The following is a 20,054-nucleotide window of genomic DNA, read 5'->3' as shown; positions in this document are numbered from 1 at the left end:
CTGAGGCCTATGTAATAAACGACACGGGCCCCTGTTACTATAGTAACTGACAGTACTTGAATTCCTCCTTCCGGAGCGCAGCGGCGATCCTGATGCCACGGCGCTGCGCGCAGCGCATGACGTCCCAATGCTATTCGCTGCACACAACATCTCGACCCTGGATGGAGTTAGGGCCTCCACTGCGGCCGAAGAGGAGGGTAAGTTAATACCACTGTCTGCTGGAACTGATGGGTTAGGGTCCGACCCAGCCAATCCGCTGTTTTGAAGGGGGTGCACTGCTCGTCTGAGCGCTACTTCCCCTTCATTCTGGTCACTTTCTCACACGGAATCGCCGACACGGACGTGTCAGCGATTCAGTGTGAGCAAGTAAGGAAAATGAAGGGGAAGCAGCACTTCAAAACAGCTGATTGGCAGGGGTCCTGGGAGTTGGACCCCGACCCATCAGCTATTGATGACCTACCCTATGTTTAGGGACTGGACAACCCCTTTTAAGCCTACCATGAGCAGGCTTAAGCAGACCATAATCTTATACAGTCGACTGTGCTATTGATTCTGTCAAAACAATGGAACCCTGTCACAACGGTGACAAACGGAAACCTTTAGCAACGTTTCCATCACCATGGAGATCAATGGTGAGGGAAACGGAAGCAGATGTTTTAGTTTGCCTTTCCGCCGAGGGGTTACCCGACGGAAACCTCAGACGGAAGGGCAGCGGTGATGTGAACCGGCCCTTGCTAATGTTTTTTTAGATTCGGTCGTTGGACTACGTCTGATTCAAGGACTACTTCGATGACGGCTTTTTTTTATTATCAATAAAATGGTTAATGAGGGTTGTGTGGGTTTTTTTTATTTCAATAAACCAGTTTTTTTTTCTATGTCTTTGTATTTTTTTTTAAACTTTGTTACTACTGCCTTATTAATAGCTGCTGGCTGATTGACAGCGTCCATTACTAAGACGGGGCTTAATGTTAGCCGGTGCAGAGGCTAACACTAACCCCCATTATTACCCCGGTACCCACCGCCACCAAGGAGGCTGGGAAGGGACTGGTACGATCCAGTACCCGACCATCTGTAGTAATGGCCGGGCACTGGGGCGGCCGCAGGCAGGTATTATGAGGCTGGGAAAGGCCAAAAACAGCGGCACTTCCCACCCTGGTAATGCTAGGCTGCTGCTTCTGTGTTGTATCTGGCTGGTTATGAAATGTAAAAAAATTCAAAATAAAATAATTGGAAAGAACGATGTGGGGTTCCCCCATTTTTATAACCAGCCAGATACAACACAGCAGCAGCGGGCTAGAATTACCAGGGTGGAAGGAGTCACGTATTCTGGTCTTTCTCTACCTGATACCAGCCTGCGGCCGCGCCAGTGCCCACCCATTACTACAGATGGTCGGCTACTGGATCGTACACGGCTCTTCCCATTACCCCTGGTGGCAGTGGGTATCGGGGTAATAGTGGGGGTTAGTGTTAGCCTCCATGTCTAATATTAAGCCTCGCCTTAGTAATGGACATTGTCAATTTTTATTATTAAAATAAAAATCCCACACAACCCTCGTTATCCATTTTATTGAGATTAAAAAACCGCTGTCTTTGAAGTAGTCCTCGAATCCGAAGTAGTCCAACAACCAAACTTGTAAAAAAAACACAAACACACACAAAAAAGCAAATCAATTCTTATACTTACCTTTCCTCGGTCCAGTGCTGGAGCCGCAATGTCAGCGAGCTGAGCCCTATATTTAATCCTATCATGTGTGATACTCTTCTGCTCAGCCACTGTATCTAATCCTATGTACTGCCCATGGCCACGGACTGTGGGGATTACTCACCTTCCAATGGCCGCAAACATGGATCTGTGAGCACTGGCCCGAATCTCCTCCTCAGGAGACGCCAGCGCTCACTTCCGCTTCACTCTTGTAATGACGGGGTAGGGAGACAGACAGGTGAGCCCTAATCTACCCGCCACTCAGTCCCTGCCTACTTGCAACGGCCCGTCCTAGGCGACGGCGTACAACTGGGCGACGGTCCCTACGCTCAATAAGTGCACGACAGACAAACAGACAAGGGTACACAGAAGCTAAGAGAAACGGGGCAGTTGCCCACGGCAACACAGTGAGCAACAAGAGTAGTGAACGAGCCGAGTCAAACCAGGAGTGCACGAGGTACAAATCGCAGAGCAGGAGTGTAGTCAGTAAAGCCAGGGTCAAAAATTAAGCAAGGTCAATAATCATAGCAGGAGCAGCAGAGCCAGGAAACAGAAAAGAATCACAGGCAAAGGAGGAGCAGGAAATGCAGGTATAAATAGACAGAGGGCGGGAGCTAGCTCCGTCTGGCTAGGCTGTGATAGGCTCTCCCACTCCTCAGCCTCCCAGCCTGACTGGTAGAAGATCGTGTCACTCTCTCACTTAGGAGCAGGTGCAGACTGATTACCCACGGGCGTCGACACAGAAGCTGTGGCTGGCAGATCCTTTACAACTCTTCTGTGTCCCGTGGGGTGCGTGCGCACGCTCGTGCCCGGCCTTAAAGTGCCAGCGTGTGCACCTGAAAAGTATGTGAAATTAGCCCATGATCACCCTGGACTATAAGAAGGGATTTCCTTCATTGCCTGGGCATTGTGTTTACCCGTGTTAGTCTTTGCAAATGGTCCCTTAGTATTTTCCAGTTCCCAGTGTTCCTGTACCTGTAGTCTGTATCCCATGCTACCTTGTTCTTGTGCCATAGGGAGTTGGAGTCGTGTTGTGCTGTATACTACGCCTGCTGTGTTACACTGCGCCTGGTGTCTGCCTGCTGCCAAGGTCCCATCCGAGCCTAACTATCGCTACTGTCTGAAATTATCCTTATTCGAACTATAGACATTGACTTGGTATCCTGTTGGCCAGCTGCTATCCCGCTGCGGCGGTATGGCCCAGTGGGTCCACACACCCACTGTCACATCCTATAATGTGTGATACTGTCTGCTGAGCTATTGTATCTAATCCTATCATGTGTGATACTGTCTGCTGAGCCACTGTATCTAATCCTATCCATAGCTGTAGGGTCGTAGTGCTATAGATATGCTGTCTCCTATATACACATATACATACACGCACACATATTTTTTTAGGGCCGTCGGCCATGAAAAGTTTGGGAGGCCCAAGAAGAACCTTTGCATCGGGGCCCATGAGCCTTTAGCTACGCCCCTGGATCTAATCATACTGTCCATAGCCAGAACTTTGGGTCTAAGGACGACAGGCCATCTATATCAAAAAGACAATTGTCTATCTATGGTTTCTGTTTGTTTTTGAGTGTAAATAAGGAAGTGTATTTCCACCTAAACTAGTAAGTATTTGTCCTCCACCATTCGGAGTTCTTCATTCCGATCTTTTGTATAGGGCATATATAATCTTTTGTGTTCTTAATTTGGTCTTCTGTTGTGTTCTTAGAGGTTAATGTCATATATAGCTATGAAATGTATCACTGCTTTGCAGGGGAGACTTCAATGTTCAATGGTTGCCGTGACCCCTATGGTGTCTCCAGCCATAATTTTTTAAACTCCGACCAGGGAGCGGGTGTGCTTCACTAGTGGAATTACATGTTAACCCATGACAAATGGCCCATCAGACAATGGATTAGGTTGCTATTTCCTCACATCGGAAACCAATGTATTTGTTAGGAAATGTCTGTTCCTTTAAGATTGCCTTGACTACTGGTGTCGCTTCTGGGTGGTTCTGGTTTTACTTTGAGCCTATCTCTCTTCTCTATCTTTCTCCCTATTAGAGGTAAGGGTGGAGTATTTATACCTGGCTTCCTCCACTTGTTTTTTGCTTGTGATTTTATTATCTTCAGTTGTTTTGATCAAGCTTCTGACAATACCCTATACCTCCTATACCTCTGACTTCTTGGAAACTAACCTCGACTTGTCTCTTGATAACCCCTTTTTTACTGATTTGGAATATCTGCTCCCGGCTAGTTTTGACCTCTGCTATACCTGATATCCACTTGCTTTCTGATTTGCATTTTCTGTTCAACCTCTGGCTGTCTGGTTGCCCTGTTCAGGGTTGCCTGCATTGCACCTCTTATTCAACACTGAACTCTGCTAAAACTGAACCCTGTAAAAACCATCCTGCCTTGCGGTCTGCTATGGCGAAAAACATAGAGTAGCCTTACACTCTGTTGATCAGAGTTGTGACGGATTTGAGATTGTGGATTCATTTGCACGCTCACTCCTGGCAGTCTCCAGCAGCCTTTGGGGAATCGCTCGCATAGTAATTCCATTATCCAGTATTGCTTTGTAAGTTCTATTTTTCTTTAAAACACTACTTGATGTTCAAACGGTATTGATACATTTTGACTCTATATTCCCCGCTGGCATTTAGTATTTCAAAACTTGTTGGTTATAAAGATGAGTGCATTCAAATAGTGAAAAAAAAACTGAGCAGAATGAAATAGATACCAATAATAAGGTAATAAAACACAGAAATGAATGGAGGTTACCACCATTTATCCCATCGTTAACAGGCATGGTAGGCTTGACTGAAGAAAAAGTCAAGTCAAAATGAGCGGTCACTGACACAGTAGTTTTTCCTATGGAGCAGGAAAGGGGATTGGCTGTCAAACACATGTCTTGAGGGGGAGGGGTAACAACCGTTTTGGGATTGGAAAAACATGGTCAGTTTGTTCTTATTAGGAAATGAGGACTGCTTTTTTCCCCCACAGAAACATCACCACTCCCATTCATATGAGCTGAATTACCACACTAACACCACATGGACAACAATGGATCTGTTTCTAGAAAATAAAGCAGACCATTTTCCTTAATCCTGAATAACCTCTTTTAAATCTTCCTCGAGAAACCAAATCGTATTTGTCATATTTAGATTATCAACAAATAAGTAAATCTATAAACCAGAATCTACCACCTATAGAAACATCTTCAAAGTCCTTGGCTTTGGAAGACCACCGCCTTATCTAGACCATATTTCTTGACAGATTTTCTGTTCCACCATATATTATCAATGCTTCTATTCTTCTTGGAGGCGACTACTACCCTAGAAGAACTCTTTGTAATACAATTTTGGATGGTCATCTCAAAGAGATTACACTGTATTAAAATTTTACCCGAGATTCCAGGTTTATGACTAGCAGGGCGTTCTAGTGAGTGCCGTTTTGGCGACTCAAAGATGAGAATAGAATTTTACTTTTACAATATACTATTCATAACTACATTTTACTGAACATTCCTGATCGGTTTACTCTGTTCAATATTCCAAAAAAGTAAATTAGAAATAAATCATCTCTGATTTATGTTGTATAACTTCTAGTAAGTCCATGCTAGAATAAACTTTGACAGCACTTCCACCTGCCTGTTCCCACACCCTACACATTGTAATGTGTAATCTGGGATTACCTATTTATCAATTTATCACATTTCATTTCTATTCATTCATTGAGCTGTGAATAACTTAAAAAGAGCAGAGATGGGTATTTGACAGTATTAAATGTCTTTGTTAGTGAAAGGAGATTGAACTCTGCACAAAAAAGGGAAATGGGTAGGAGAAGGAAATAAGTAATCTAACTAATGGCCATACAGTGAATAGCAGAGATGTGTGTAAGGAGATGGCAATGACAACTCAGATGGTCTTTAATTTACTTCCACACTAATAATGTTTTCCTTGTAACCTGAAGATAGATGTGTCACTGGAACAGCATATTCCATATTAATATTAACAGTTCAGTGCATGGAATCTTCTTCTCTTTTTTCCAAGAAAGTATTAACCAGTGGATGCTGAATGGAAAATATCAAGTGCTAATTTGTGTTTTGCCCTATATTTTGTCTTATATACACTGAAATTATAATTCTAAAAAAAAAAAAAAAGTTTATATCCTAGACAGACCTTATTGGTTTTGTTCTATATGTGGAGTCCAGGGCACATCGATAACCGCTGGATCCTGCGTGCAAGAGCTTTGACTGAAGCAGTCGGTCCAGCTGACTTGACAGACTTGGCTTTGGTGGCAAGACACCGCGTCTGTGTGTACAGGATACATAGAAGCTATATCGCAATAAGCAAAGTTGCTTAAACTCACGTTATAAATTTTTCAACAAAAAAACTATTTTGTTCAAAGGTTTACGTAGCCTTTAATATCCAAATATAAACTATTTTTGCCTTTATTCTGTGTGTTTTGGTGCATTTGGGAAGTCTGTGGTGTTAAAATATCCAAATTATGGTGCACACCATATTTGCGCAATAATTTACGACTTTGCAGTTTTTGTGTTTTTTTTTTTTTACAACTTTTTAAAGTAGGTAGGGTTTAGCAGGAGGGTGTGTGGCCTCCCGCGGACTGAAAGATTTACTATAATTTATGCCAGAAATAGGCGTAAATTATAGGGTAAATCCATGTCTGCTATTAGATTTGATTTTATGATGAATAGACAGGCAAAGAGGCACCAAATTTATTGATGTGTGCACCTGTTAATAAATTTGGTGTATTTTATTCTAGCGCTGTTCAATTTAAGACTGGCGCATGGAACGTCAGGCTTCTTAAATTCCTTCCTTAATAATTATAAAAAGGGAAAAATACAAGAAACACAATCTAAGGCCCCATGCACACAACCGTGCCCGCAATCAATACAAAGTATGGGAGCACGGCCCGCAAAATGCAAAAGAACGGACATATTCCATAATTCCCGGAACATTTCCACGGTACGGACACCCTTCCGTAGTGCTACGGAAAGGTGTCAGCATTCAATGAAAGTGAATGGCTCCGTTTTTGCGGACCGCAATTGCGGTCCGCAAAAACTGAGGTTTTTTACGGTCGTGTGCATGGGGCCTAAAACAATGGATTACATAAATGTCACAAATCAAAACATACTGTAATGTTCTATTCCCATAAGCACCCATACAACAAACTCCTGTGATCATTGAACACAAAAAAAAAAGAAAGGCACGTCAATATAAAAATGAAAAAGTTAGGACTAACACAATGCAGGGAGGTTAAAAAAATAGAAAAATTTATCTGGTTGGAGCAGGGTTTTTTTTTTTTTAATTCAGTGCTCTGAATCACTTGTGTTGTCTACAGAGAAGGCACTGTTAAGGTATGTTTTTTGAAACCGCGGTGTAAAATTACGCCTCATATGCACTACCCAGCTTTTAACCATTAAAAACAATGGAAAGCTGTTTGCAGGCGTTTTCAATGCAACCGTTTTATGCTCTGAAATACGCCTGAAAAAACACTGCGTGAACAGAACCTTAGGGCTGGGTTCACACGACCTATTTTCAGACGTAAACGAGGCGTATTATGCCTCGATTTACGTCTGAAAATACGGCTCCAATACGTCGGCAAACATCTGCCCATTCATTTGAATGGGTTTGCCGACGTACTGTGCCGACGACCTGTCATTTACGCGTCGTCGTTTGACGGCTATCAAACGACGACGGGTAAATTGCCTGCCTCGGCAAAGAAGTGCAGGACACTTCTTTGCAACATAATTTGAGCCGTTCTTCATTGAAGTCAATGAAGAGCAGCTCAAGATTACGGGCGTCAAAGATGCCTCGCAAAATGCGAGGAGGAGCTTTTACGTCTGAAACGACGCAGCTGTTTTCTCCTGAAAACAGCCTGTCTTTTCAGACTTAAAAGCCACTTATCGTGTGAACATACCCTAGGGCTCATATACAAGGCTGAATTATGTATCTGTGTTCTACGGATACAGCACCCATCACCTGCTTTCTGCCCATACTGTGCCTTCATTTTCAAATAGAGGCATGCAGAGGTTTTTTCATTGCTTCAGGATAGAGTATGGCTGGTCACAGAAGCAGCACACGGAGTGCCTACTGGCCCATAATATATATGCCTTAGTTTTGAGCATGGGCCCTTCAATGTAAAAAGTCAACAGACTGTCATGGCCACGGTTGAATGGTTACCGTTGAATGTTGCAAAGTAAAGACGGATTTATAGTTATCCGTTTGCTGATGGAGCAACAAAAAGTCATGAAGCTGATGATAAAGGTTACATTTTTTTAAGCCATACTTTACTGACCCCAATGAATAAAGGAACAATGAAGAATGATTTTTCTTAGGTCTCTTGCGCACGACCGTTGTGCCACTCGGGCCGTGTTTGACGGCATCCGAGTGGCACCTGATAGTCTTCACGGACCCATTCACTTTAGCGGGTGAATCAGGTCTGTGAAAAATGGTCCGAGTCTCCGATCCAAGGAAAGACAGAACATGTTCTATCTTTCCTCGGATCACTGACGGTACTCGGACGGCACACACGGTCATGTGCATGAGGCGTAACAGATACAAATATCCACTAAGAAGGTTATTCAGCACACCAAAAATACTGTATATTCTCTGTGGAGTAGATTGAAACTTGACAAAATGAGCATTTGATTCAAACCCTTTAGCAAAAATCTGTTGATTTCATATTAATTGTTTTCCTTTGTTTTTATCACTTGGCAACACAAGTGCAGATGACTCTTTAAACACATTTAAAATTAAGATTGCATTTGAAAATATAATAACGTTTTATTTCACCATCTAGCTATTTGAATATTACTGATGATGATTTTTCTAGCAAATATGATCTGATTCTCTTAGTCATACACATTATTATGGGTATTTCCAAGAATTACTTTTTTTTTTTTTTTTTTAAGTGCAATTAACTAGGATATGATCCCACAAACAAACGTGATCTTACTAAACCTTGGGCTGTGTGACATAAATGTGTTTGACAATAATATTACTCTATAAAACTGTTTGATAATTTTCATTATTGCTAATTAAACTTGAAGAAGCACAGACGTCTGCCAAAATTAACATAGGTTTTGTAGCCGGAAGCTCAAAATTACTTTAATTGATAGTAAGATAGTTTCCCTGATCACCAATTAGACCAAATTAGTGATCAGATTTCAAGACGTGAATAAATACCCTGACTGATGAGGAATAAAAACAAGATTACATAGTGTAACATAAATATAATTTCCTTTTATCACCAATTGCATCATAGCGAGTAAGAAGGTTCAGACCTTTAAATGCATAAGGTTGGTCAGATACAATACTTTTCAATTAATGTAATGACAGGGGAAGTATTTAGGAGTTTAATGGAGATTGCAGCACAGAAATTACTTCCAAGTCGTGTGTATTTTTTTCAAAACTTGGACTCATGTCTGTTTTTTTTCCTTTTTTAATATTTAAGTAATACATTTTTCTTAATACTTCACAGAACACCCAATGTTTCTCAAGTTTACTGTTTGAGCTGTGCTTACTTAAGCACATCGCTGTACAAAATGTTCCTTTCCTATTTAGAATATAAATATACATGAGTGGTTACCATGAAGGTGAAAACAAATTTTTTAATCCAGAACTTGCGTTATTGATTTTGTTAGAAATGTTTTATTTGTTTCCACTATTTTTTATCCTAATATTTTAAATTACTTCAGGAATGAGCTGCTTCTAGACAATTTGTATATAAAGGACATAGATAAAAACATGTTACATGTATGGTCCCATCTCACAGTCATTCCATATGGCCTATTAGGTCATATAGGCATCATAGAGGGCAGTCCTGCACTCGGGTCATCCCTGTATGTCAGAGAACATACAGCCACTGCAAAGGGCATTTAGTTCTCCTGGTGGGGTATTTCCCATCTCGGACATTTATGGCATATCGATAGGATAAAATAAATGTACGATAGGGAGCTACAGTGGCGCTATCTACAGGAAGGGGAGGGGTGCTATCTACTAGGGGGCTGTGTGGCACTACCTACAAGGGGTCAGTGTGGCACTACCTACAAGGGGTCAGTGTGGCACTACCTACAAGGGGTCAGTGTGGCACTACCTACAAGGGGTCAGTGTGGCACTACCTACAAGGGGTCTGTGTGGCACTACCTACAAGGGGTCTGTGTGACACTACCTACAAGGGGTCTGTGTGACACTACCTACAAGGGGGCTGTGTGGCACTACCTACAAGGGGGCTGTGTGGCACTACCTACAAGGGGGCTGTGTGGCACTACCTACAAGGGGGCTGTGTGGCACTACCTACAAGGGGGCTGTGTGGCACTACCTACAAGGGGGCTGTGTGGCACTACCTACAAGGGGGCTGTGTGGCACTACCTACAAGGGGGCTGTGTGGCACTACCTACAAGGGGCTGTGTGGCACGATCTACAGGGGGAATCTGTGAGTAGCGGGCTGATGGCTATTTTAGTGAGAGTGGCGGGCTGATGGTCTTCAAGTGGTTTCCACCACTGACCTCCAATTGAAATGAATAGAAGGCAGAAAATACCTCGTTTGGAGTGCTTTTTTACCTGCGTCTTTTGCATTAGCTTCAACGGCTTTAAAAAAAAACGCAAAAAAAGCCATCAAATAACTGTCAATTAAAAATCTGCCTCAAAATTCCTGGTGGAATTTTAAGGCAGATTTTTTCTGCATTACAAAAAACGCGGTGTGAACATACCCTAAGAGTGTATTGCTTGTTTTTAGCCATTTTCTGTCTTTCTCTAAACTATTTTTGGTAGGGGTGCGCTGAGGACATTTTTTTTTTCCCAGGGGTCCCTCGAGTCCGAAAAGGTTGGTAAACTCTACAGAACTAGGCTACAGGATCACACTGGCCTACGCAAGGATCCCGTCGTGGAGCAGCTGATTTCGTTGTGGGAACGGGGCCTAGGTGAGTAAATTTTTTGGGGTTTGGGGGTACTGTCTACAAGGGGGAGGTGGGGGGCTGTATGGCACTGTCTACATGGAGAAGGTGGGGGCTGTATGGCACTGTCTACAAGGGGGAGGTAGGGGATTATGGCACTATCTACAGGGAGGCTGTATGGCACAATCTACAGGGGGGCACTATATACAAGGGTAGGCAGCCAAGGGAGGGGGCATTATACTGTGTGGAGGCCTCTAAGCAGATATTATACTTGCTGTTTTGTAGGAAAGAGTGGTTGGATCCAGCGCTGGCAGAGGTAAAAGGAAACTTTTTCCAAGTTTTATTCGTTCTTGATTAAAAGAGGGTATTCATTAGCGTATATGGTATATCTTGCAATGAAAAATTTGAAGGTAGGTAGCCTACGCGTTTCGGATGGTGTCTCCGTCCTTATTCATGGCTTAGAATCTCATTCTAAGCCATGAATAAGGACGGAGACACCATCCGAAACGCGTAGGCTACCTACCTTCAAATTTTTCATTGCAAGATATACCATATACGCTAATGAATACCCTCTTTTAATCAAGAACGAATAAAACTTGGAAAAAGTTTCCTTTTACCTCTGCCAGCGCTGGATCCAACCACTCTTTCCTACAAAACAGCAAGTTTTCCGTGTGCCACCACGAGGATCCGAGCGCCAGGATTACCAATTACAAAACACGCAACTTTCACAAGGTGAGCTGGAGAAATCCTCCCTATTTTTACAGATATTATACTGTGTTGGGGCACTACAGAGGGCAATATACTGTGCATGGCACTTAGGGGGCATAATACTGTGTGGGCACAATTAGAGGACAAAATGCTGTCCTTTTAGGGGTTATAATATATTATATTCTTAGTATACTGTATGGGGGCACTAAAGGGCCGTTATACTGTATGCTATATAGGGCATTATACTGGGGGGGGGGGGCATTATACTTTTTTATGCGGCATTTTTTTTTATGATGGGGATGGGGCGCCGAGGCATAATTTTGCACTTGGTGCCATTTATCCTAAGGCCGGCCCTGGGGCCCATACCTAATTCTATAACAGAAACCCCTGTCCTACATTTAGCTGCTGTAACTGGGCTCTGGCTACTGCTTTACTAGGTGTCGGATTTTCTAGAAAAAGCAGAGCGTGTTTTGTAACACTTAACAGAACTCCTATAGAATTGAATTGGGGATACTGAATTAGTGTAGCAAAGCGAGCGACGCTGATTCTGTAGCTGCAGAGTTGCGTAACTTCTATTCACATCTATAGAAGTTCCTGGAAACTGCATAGCAAAACGAAGCCTAGCGGCAAAAGGTAGGATGGGGGTCAGGGGCACCCCTTTCTAGAGATAGGTGTGGGTCCCAGAGTTGAGATCTGCACCTATCGGACATTTATGGCATACCCTGTGGATATGTAAATATGTCAGAGATTGGAATACCTCTTTAAGTTCGCACTTAATAGTGCAGCACTACTGCTACATGGTATTATTAGTGCATTTTCTTGATGGCCCAGCAGCTAAAAGAGCGCACAAGCCCCTCTCCCACCTATGCAGATGACAAGGTTCAGTAGCGAAAGTACATATGGATGCCTACAGAACTCAGGAAAATTCAAAGGATGCAAAAAATTCAGCTAGTCCAATAAATCCCAAATTTCATATTCATCGTAAGTAAATTCGTGACAGCGTCCACAAGGCAAAAAATTAAGTGTTCATTAACACAGGCCAAAAACGCATGCAACGTTTCGACTCGCACAGGAGTCTTTGTCAAGCAGCTATGCTGTGTTAATAAACACTTGATTTTTTGCGACATAGATTTTGTCACAAATTTACTTTATAAGGAGGTTTTTGGCGCTGTGTTTGACGCGGAAACCTTGTCGTAATTGATTTCAAAGGGTGCCAGAGGCGTTTTTTTCACGCAAGTGGAAAAAGCGCTCAGGGGAGAAAGAAGCGACATGCTCTTTCTTCCCGCGATTCTGTATCTGACCGCTCATTGAAATCAATGGGAGTCAGAGAAAGCGTTTTTTGCAGCGTTTTTGCCTGTGGCGCTCAATGGCCACACCCAAAAAAGCTATGAAAACCGGGGCAAAGAAAGTGCAGGCAGGACTAAATCTGCCTCAAAATTCCTGAAGATATTTTGAGGCATAATTTTCTGCCTGCAAAAAACTCAGTGTGAACATACCCTTAAGATTCAGTGGTGGATCTGCAGTTGATGTGCTTTTCTTTCCAAATAATGAATTGTCTGAGTGACTCACATAAAGTTACATAACTGTGCCTGAGCAATGATGTCACTAATACTCACCTGGCAGTCCACAGACCTGGCCATCCATTCCTGATCACTTGCCTGCACAAGATTTTGTACAGTATGGAGCTGTGTATGCAATGAATAGAAAGCATTGATCTCTGGAGCACTGCGGCTCCTTCAAACAGCTGAGTGGCCGAGAGTCGGACCCCCACGATCAGATATTGATGGCCTTTTTTCAGAATAGGCCATATATTTTAATATTGTATAATGTAATACAATGAGAACAGAATGTTGAGTTGGTTATTGGCTTCATATGCTCCTATTTCAATTGATAACCATCTGAAAAAAATCACTAAATATAAAGAGTTTCATTTGGCCCCCTACTTGAAGAAGCTAGCCTTATGGCATGAGTATATTCATTCATTTCTTGTTCAACACACATCTCAATGTTTTGTAATAATTCGTTTATTTTAATCATCACGTTCAGTAAAGTCATAGGGTAACTCCACTCTGGTAGGAAAAACAATAAGAGATCAGTTCTTTCGAAGCATCCTTGTCAGAATCTGAATGTCGTGCTGAGTGAATGAGCAGCCTGTACTCTCCAGTGGCCTATGGATCGGTTTTATCTCATTGAGGAAAACATTTTAATTGCTGACACAAATGACAAACTTCATTGGGATCAACTTTGACCCCCCCCTCTTCTCTTCTCTGGCAAATTGGCTCTTGATTCATTCCTGCACAAAGTGTTTGTGAGTTCTCAACACGCAGAGGCATGAAATCATTATCTGCCATTACACACTATTTGCTCGTGGCCATCATGTGGGAAAAGACTCATTTTCAATAAAGAACCAATTAAATGTACGTGGCCCTATTGAGCAGCTGTGCAAATGTAAACAAACTTTCAGGGACTGGGTAGACTTAATAGCTTGTCCCTGGTCTCCGAAGGTTTACTTCGAGCTTTAATACACCTTTTTTCTTTATTTTGAAAACTTATTTTGTTGTTTTTTTTTCAAAAGAAAGATAGTGTGACAGTTTATATAGATCATTACATAGAAACACATGAACATACAGAGCATTGCAAAAGTATTAGCACCCTTGGTGTTTTTCCTGTTTGGTTGCATTACAACCTGGAATTAAAATGGACTTTTGGGGGGTTTGTACCCTTTGATTTACACAACATGCATAAACTATTTCCTGTGAGGCAAACCATAAATAAGTATTTTCCCACTGAAAGTCAATACTTTGTGGAGCCTCCTTTAACTGCAATTACGGATGCAAGTCTCTTAGATTAGCACATCTAGACACTGGGATTTTTGCTCATTCTTCCAGAAAAACTGCAAGTTTGATGGATTGCGTTGGTCTACAGCAGTCTTCAAGTCATGCCACAGATATTCAATTAGATTGATGTCTGGGCTTTGACTTGGCCTTTCCAAGACATTTACATGTTTCCCTCTTAAACCACTACAGTGTAGCTTTAAAAGTATATTTCGAGTCCTTGTTCTGCTGGAAGGTGAACCTCTGTCCCAGTCCCAAATCCCTGCAGACTGAAACAGGTTTTCCCTCAAGAATTGCCCTGTATTTACTGCCATCCATCTTTCCTTCAATCATCACCAGTTTTCCAGTCCCTGCTTACCACCATGCTCCACTGTGGGAGTGGTGTTCTTGGGGTGATGGGAAGTATTGAGTTTGAGCCACACATAGAGTAAAATTTTAGTCTCCTGACCAGAGAACCTTCTTCCATATGTTTGGGGAGTCTACCACATGCTGTTTTGGCAAACTCAAAACTTGTTTTCTTACGTCTTTTTCTTTAAGAAACTTATTTTTTTCTGGCCACTCTTCCATAAAGCCCAACTTTGTGGAGTGTACGGCTTATAGTGGTCCTATGGACAGATACTTCCTTCCCCACTGTGGATCTTAGGAGGTCTTTCGGTGTTATCGTTGGTATCTTTGTTGAATCTCTGATGCCCTCGTTCTTCGGTCTGTGAGTTTTGGTGGGCGGCCTTCTCTTGTCAGGTTTGTAGTTGTGCCATATATTTTCCGTTTTGTTTTAACCCCTTAAGGACGCAGCCTAGTTTGGGCCTTAAGGCTCAGAGCCCATTTTTCAAATCTGACATATTTCACTTTATGTGGTAATAACGTCGGAATGCTTAAACCTATCCAAGCGATTCTGAGATTGTTTTCTCGTGACACTTTGGGCTTCATGTTCGTGGTAAAATTTGGTCGATATATTCAGTCTTTATTTGTGAAAAATTGCAAAATTTAGAGAAAATGTACAAAAAATAGCATTTTTCAGAATTTAAATGCATCTGCTTGAAAAACAGACGGTTATACCACCCAAAATAGTTACTAGTTCACATTTCCCATATGTCTACTTTAGATTGGCATCGTTTTTTGAACATTATTTTATTTTTCTTGGACGTTACAAGGTTTAGAACATAAACAGCAATTTCTCATATTCTTAAGAAAATTTCAAAAGCCTTTTTTTGAAGGTGCCAGTTCAGTTCTGAAGTGGATTTGAGGGGCCTATGTATTAGAAACCCCCATAAAACACCCCATTTTAAAAACTAGACCCCTCAAAGTATTCAAAACAGCATATAGAAAGTTTTTTAACCCTTCAGGCATTTCACAGGAATTAAAGCAAATTGGAAATGAAATTTGCAAATTTCATTTTTTCTGCTGAATTTCAATTTTATTCAATTTTTTTTTAGTAACAGAGAAGGTTTTACCAGAGAAACACTACTAAATATGTATTGTCCAGATTCTGCAGTTTTTAGAAATGTCCCACATGTGGCCCTACTGCGCTCGTGGACTAAAACACAAGCCCTAGAAGCAAAGAAGCACCTAGTGCATTTTGAGGCCTCTTTTTTATTAGAATATATTTTAGGCAGCATGCCAGGTTTGAAGAGGCGTTGAGGTATCAAAACAATGGAAACCCACCAGAAGTGACCCCATTTTGGAAATTACACCCCTCAAGGAATTCATTTATGGTTTTTGTTATTTTGACCGCACAGTTTTTTCACAGCACCTATTTGAATTGGGCTGTGAAATGAAAAAAATGATATTTTTTCCAATAAAATGTCATTTTTGATCAAATTTTCTTATTTTCACAGGGAACAACATACCCCATTTTGTTGCCCAATTTGTCCTTCGTGCGGCAATATCCCATTTGTGGTGATAAACTGCCGTTTGGGCCCATGGGAGGGCTCGGACGGAAAGGAGCGCTATGTGTTTGTTGGAGTCCAGATTTTGCAGGATTGGTTTTCGGGTGCCATGTTGCATTTGCAGAGCCCCAGAGGTATCAAAACAATGGAAACCCACCAGAAGTGACCCCATTTTGGAAACTACACCCCTCAAGGAATTCATTTATGGTTTTTGTTATTTTGACCGCACAGTTTTTTCACAGCACCTATTTGAATTGGGCTGTGAAATGAAAAAAATGATATTTTTTCCAATAAAATGTCATTTTTGATCAAATTTTCTTATTTTCACAGGGAACAACATACCCCATTTTGTTGCCCAATTTGTCCTTAGTGCGGCAATACCCCATTTGTGGTGATAAACTGCCCTTTGGGCCCATGGGAGGGCTCAGAAGGAAAGGACCACCATTTGGCCTACTGGAGCTTTTCTGGTGCTAAGTCATGTGTGCAGAAGCCCCTGAGGTACCAGTACAGTTGAAACCCCCGAGAAGTGACCCCATTTTAAAAACTACACCCCTTAAGACATTCATCTAGAGGTGTAGTGAGCATTTTGACCCCACAGGTACTGTGTAAAAGATAATGCGCAGCAGATGGTGCAGTGTGAGATTTGCAATTTTATATATGTATATGCCATTTCAGTGTCCAATATAGTGTGCCCAGCATGCGCCACCGGAGATATACACCCCTTAAATTGTAATGTGGGTTCTCCTGGGTACGACAATACCCTACATGTGGCTGTTATCAGCTGCCTGGGCATACGGCAGGGCTCAGAAGGGAAAGATGAGGGGGGTAAGCTGTGCGGAGTGCATCAGGGTAAATTAAAAATCAAGGGATGTATGATACATTTTAAAACAATCTTTTATACAGAGCCCTGGTTTTTCGGGACACGTGTCACATTGGTATATTGTGTTCTTCCTTATCCCCCTCTTATAGCAGACTCTGCACCTCTTTTGACTCTTTCCCTTTCCACCGGTTTGGGGACCTTCTCCTGGAAAGTGTTGCCCTGGTACGATGCGTGTGGCCTCGCTTCCAGAAGTACTGGGTGCCCCCCCTTCCTGGTCCCTAAAGATTAGATCTTGAAATTCCAGGAAAGTTCCCCTCTGGCCTGCACATCGACGTAGCACATACGCATTGTACAAAGCCATCTGTATGATGTGCCCGGCCAGCTTCTTATACCACACCGCATGGCGCTGTAGGGCTTCAGGACTTGATTTGACAAGTCCATCCCTCCCATGTACCTATTGTAGTCCAGGATGCAGTCTGGTTTGGGGGTGGCCTTTCCTTCATATATCCTAAACCTGTAGGTATACCCTGATGCACTCTCGCACAGCTTATACATCTTCACGCCATACCTTGCCCTCTTACCTGGCAGGTACTGGCGGAATTGAACCCTCCCTTTAAAATGTACCAGGGACTCATCAATAGAAAAACACTTCTCGGGGGTGTATGCTTGGGAAAACCGGGCACTGGAACGGTCTAATAGGGGTCTCCGTTTATACAAACGGTCATAACTGGGGTAATCTCGGGGTGGGCACGGCTCATTATCAGTATAATGTAAGAAGCGAAGTATTGCCTCATTTATTTATTTTTTTAGGTTCCAGTTCATTTCTGAAGTTGCTTTGAGGGGCCCATATATTAGAAACCCCTATCAAACACCCCATTTTAGAAACTAGACCCCTCAAAGTATTCACAACAGCATTTAGAAAGTTTATGAACCCTTTAGGTGTTTCACAGAAATTTAGAGCAAAGTAGAGGTGAAATTTACTCTTTTTATACCATTTTTTTTATAACACAAAAGGATTTATCAGAGAAACACAAATTAATACGTATTGCCCAGATTCTGCAGTTTAGAGAAATATCCCACATGTGGCCCTCGGGCGGTAATGGACTGAAGCACCGGCCTCCGAAGCAAAGGAGCACCTAGCGGATTTTGAGCCCTCTTTTTTATTAGGCACCATGTCCGGTTTGAAGAGGTCTTGTGGTGCCAAAACATTGGAAACCCCCCAAAAGTGACCCCAATTTGGAAACTAGACCCCTTGAGGAATCCATTGTAGTTTTCATGGGGTGCATGCGGCTTTTTGATCAGTTTTTATTCCATTTTTAGGTGGCGTGGTGACTAATAAACAGCAATTCTACTATTGTTTTTGTATACTTTTTTTTTTACAGCGTTCACCGTGCGCTATAAGTGACATATTCACTTTATTCTGCGGGGCGATACGATTACGGCGATACCAGATGTTTATAGTTTTTTTTTATGTCTTATGGCGTTTGCACAATAAAATACGTTTTGTAAACAATCATTCACTTTTTGTGTTACCTTATTCTAAGAGCCATAACGTTTTTATTTTTCAATCAATAAAGCCGTGCGAGGACTTATTTTTTGCGTAACGAACTGTATTTTCCATCAGTACCATTTTTAGGTACATGCGACTTTTTGATCTCTTTTTATTCCATTTTTTGGGAGGTGAAGTGACCAAACAATTGTGATTGTGGTACGGTTTATTAATATTTTTTTTTACGGCGTTCACCGTGCGGGATAAATAACAAAATAATTTTGTAGTTCAGGCCGTTACGGACGCGGCGATACCAATTATGTATAGTTTATTTGTTTGTTTATATATTTTTATTAATAATAAAGGACTGATAAGGGAAAAAGTGGGACTTTTACTTTTATTACTTTTAAAACTTTTATTTTCTTATTTTTACACATCTTTTTTTAACTTTTTTTTAACTTTATTACTTTGTCCCACTAGGGGACTTGAGGGCAGGAGGCCCTGATCGCTATTCTAATACACTGCACTACATGCGTAGTGCAGTGTATTAGAACTGTCAGCTACTCACTGACAGCAAGCATAGTGGGTCCTGACGTTGTCAGGACCCACTAGGCTTCCGTCTATGGCATAGCCGGACGCCATTGTTTGGTGTCCGGTTGCCATAGTCACCATCGCCGGCCGCTATCGCGTAGCAGGCCGGCGATGGCAGCTTAACCCCTAAAAAGCCGCGATCTCTATAGAACGCGGCTTTTAAGGGGTTAATCAGCGGGGACACAGCGATCGGTCCCCGCTGTAGGAGCTGTGACAGCTGCTGAACAAGACAGCAACGTCACAGCTCCTGTATGTGTCGGGAGGACGGCCGAAACGGCCGTTACTCCCGAGACGTACTATTACGGCATGGAGCGCGAACGATACAGCTGCCATGACGTAATAGTACGTCAAGGAGCGGGAAGGGGTTAATGGATTGAATGGTGCTCCGTGGGATGTTCAAAGTTTGAAATATTTTATTATAACCAAACCCTGATCTATACTTCCCCACAACTTTGTCTCTAACCTGTTTGGGAAGCTCCTTGGTCTTCATTTTGCTTGCATAGTGGTGGTGCAGACTCAGAGGCCTTTCAGAACAGGTGTATTTATACTGGACTCATGTGACACTGATTGCACGCAGTCGGACCTTATTCATCTTCTCAAAGAAGCCCTCTGTTTTTTTTTCTGTTATTAGATACCTATCCCCCTAATAAATATACACCGAGTATTACCTTACTAAGTTATTCCTTTCTATCTGAATTCTTCTCTTTAGTTGGGGCATGTGACCTCACTCTGGCCTGATAAATTCTACTGCAGTTAATGTAGTTGAGAGTCAGCCTCTTCACTTCCTGATTTATGGATTGCACCAAACAGGTTCTCCAAAGAGGGGAAACAGAAACTTTTGTTACTAAATACTGAGGAGCAGAAACATAATGGTCACAAAGTTATGTCAGGAGCCTGAGCTGCGACCTCCTTCATAATATCTGTATGACAGTTATGTTACTAACTACTGATAAGCAGACACGTACGTTTCTGTTTCCCCCTCTGTGGATAATCTGTTTGGCACAGTCCATAAATCAGGAAGTGAGAGGCTTACTTTTATCTGGTCAGAGTGAGGTCATGTGACCCAACTAAAGAGAAGATTTTAGACAGAAAGGAATGGTACTAAAAACAACAACCC

General features: G+C 42.2%; 1 protein-coding gene and 1 long non-coding RNA gene across 2 annotated transcripts in view; one reads left to right on the top strand and one right to left on the bottom strand.

Annotated features, from left to right (window-relative positions):
- The window catches only part of LOC142750970 (uncharacterized), a 32,487-nt gene extending 12,805 nt beyond the window's left edge, over positions 1-19,682 (bottom strand). The window contains exon 1 of the long non-coding RNA XR_012882659.1: positions 19,606-19,682. This is a non-coding gene — a long non-coding RNA (uncharacterized LOC142750970). The remainder of the gene's footprint in view (positions 1-19,605) is intronic.
- PCBD2 (pterin-4 alpha-carbinolamine dehydratase 2) overlaps positions 1-20,054 on the top strand; it is a 108,455-nt gene that overhangs the window by 65,852 nt on the left and 22,549 nt on the right. The gene's annotated exons all lie outside the window — the stretch shown is intronic.

This window comes from Rhinoderma darwinii, chromosome 3, assembly GCF_050947455.1.
Source record: "Rhinoderma darwinii isolate aRhiDar2 chromosome 3, aRhiDar2.hap1, whole genome shotgun sequence".
NCBI lineage: Eukaryota > Metazoa > Chordata > Amphibia > Anura > Rhinodermatidae > Rhinoderma > Rhinoderma darwinii.
The sequence above is the reverse complement of the archived record's forward strand: the minus strand, read 5'-3'. Positions and strand labels throughout refer to the sequence as shown.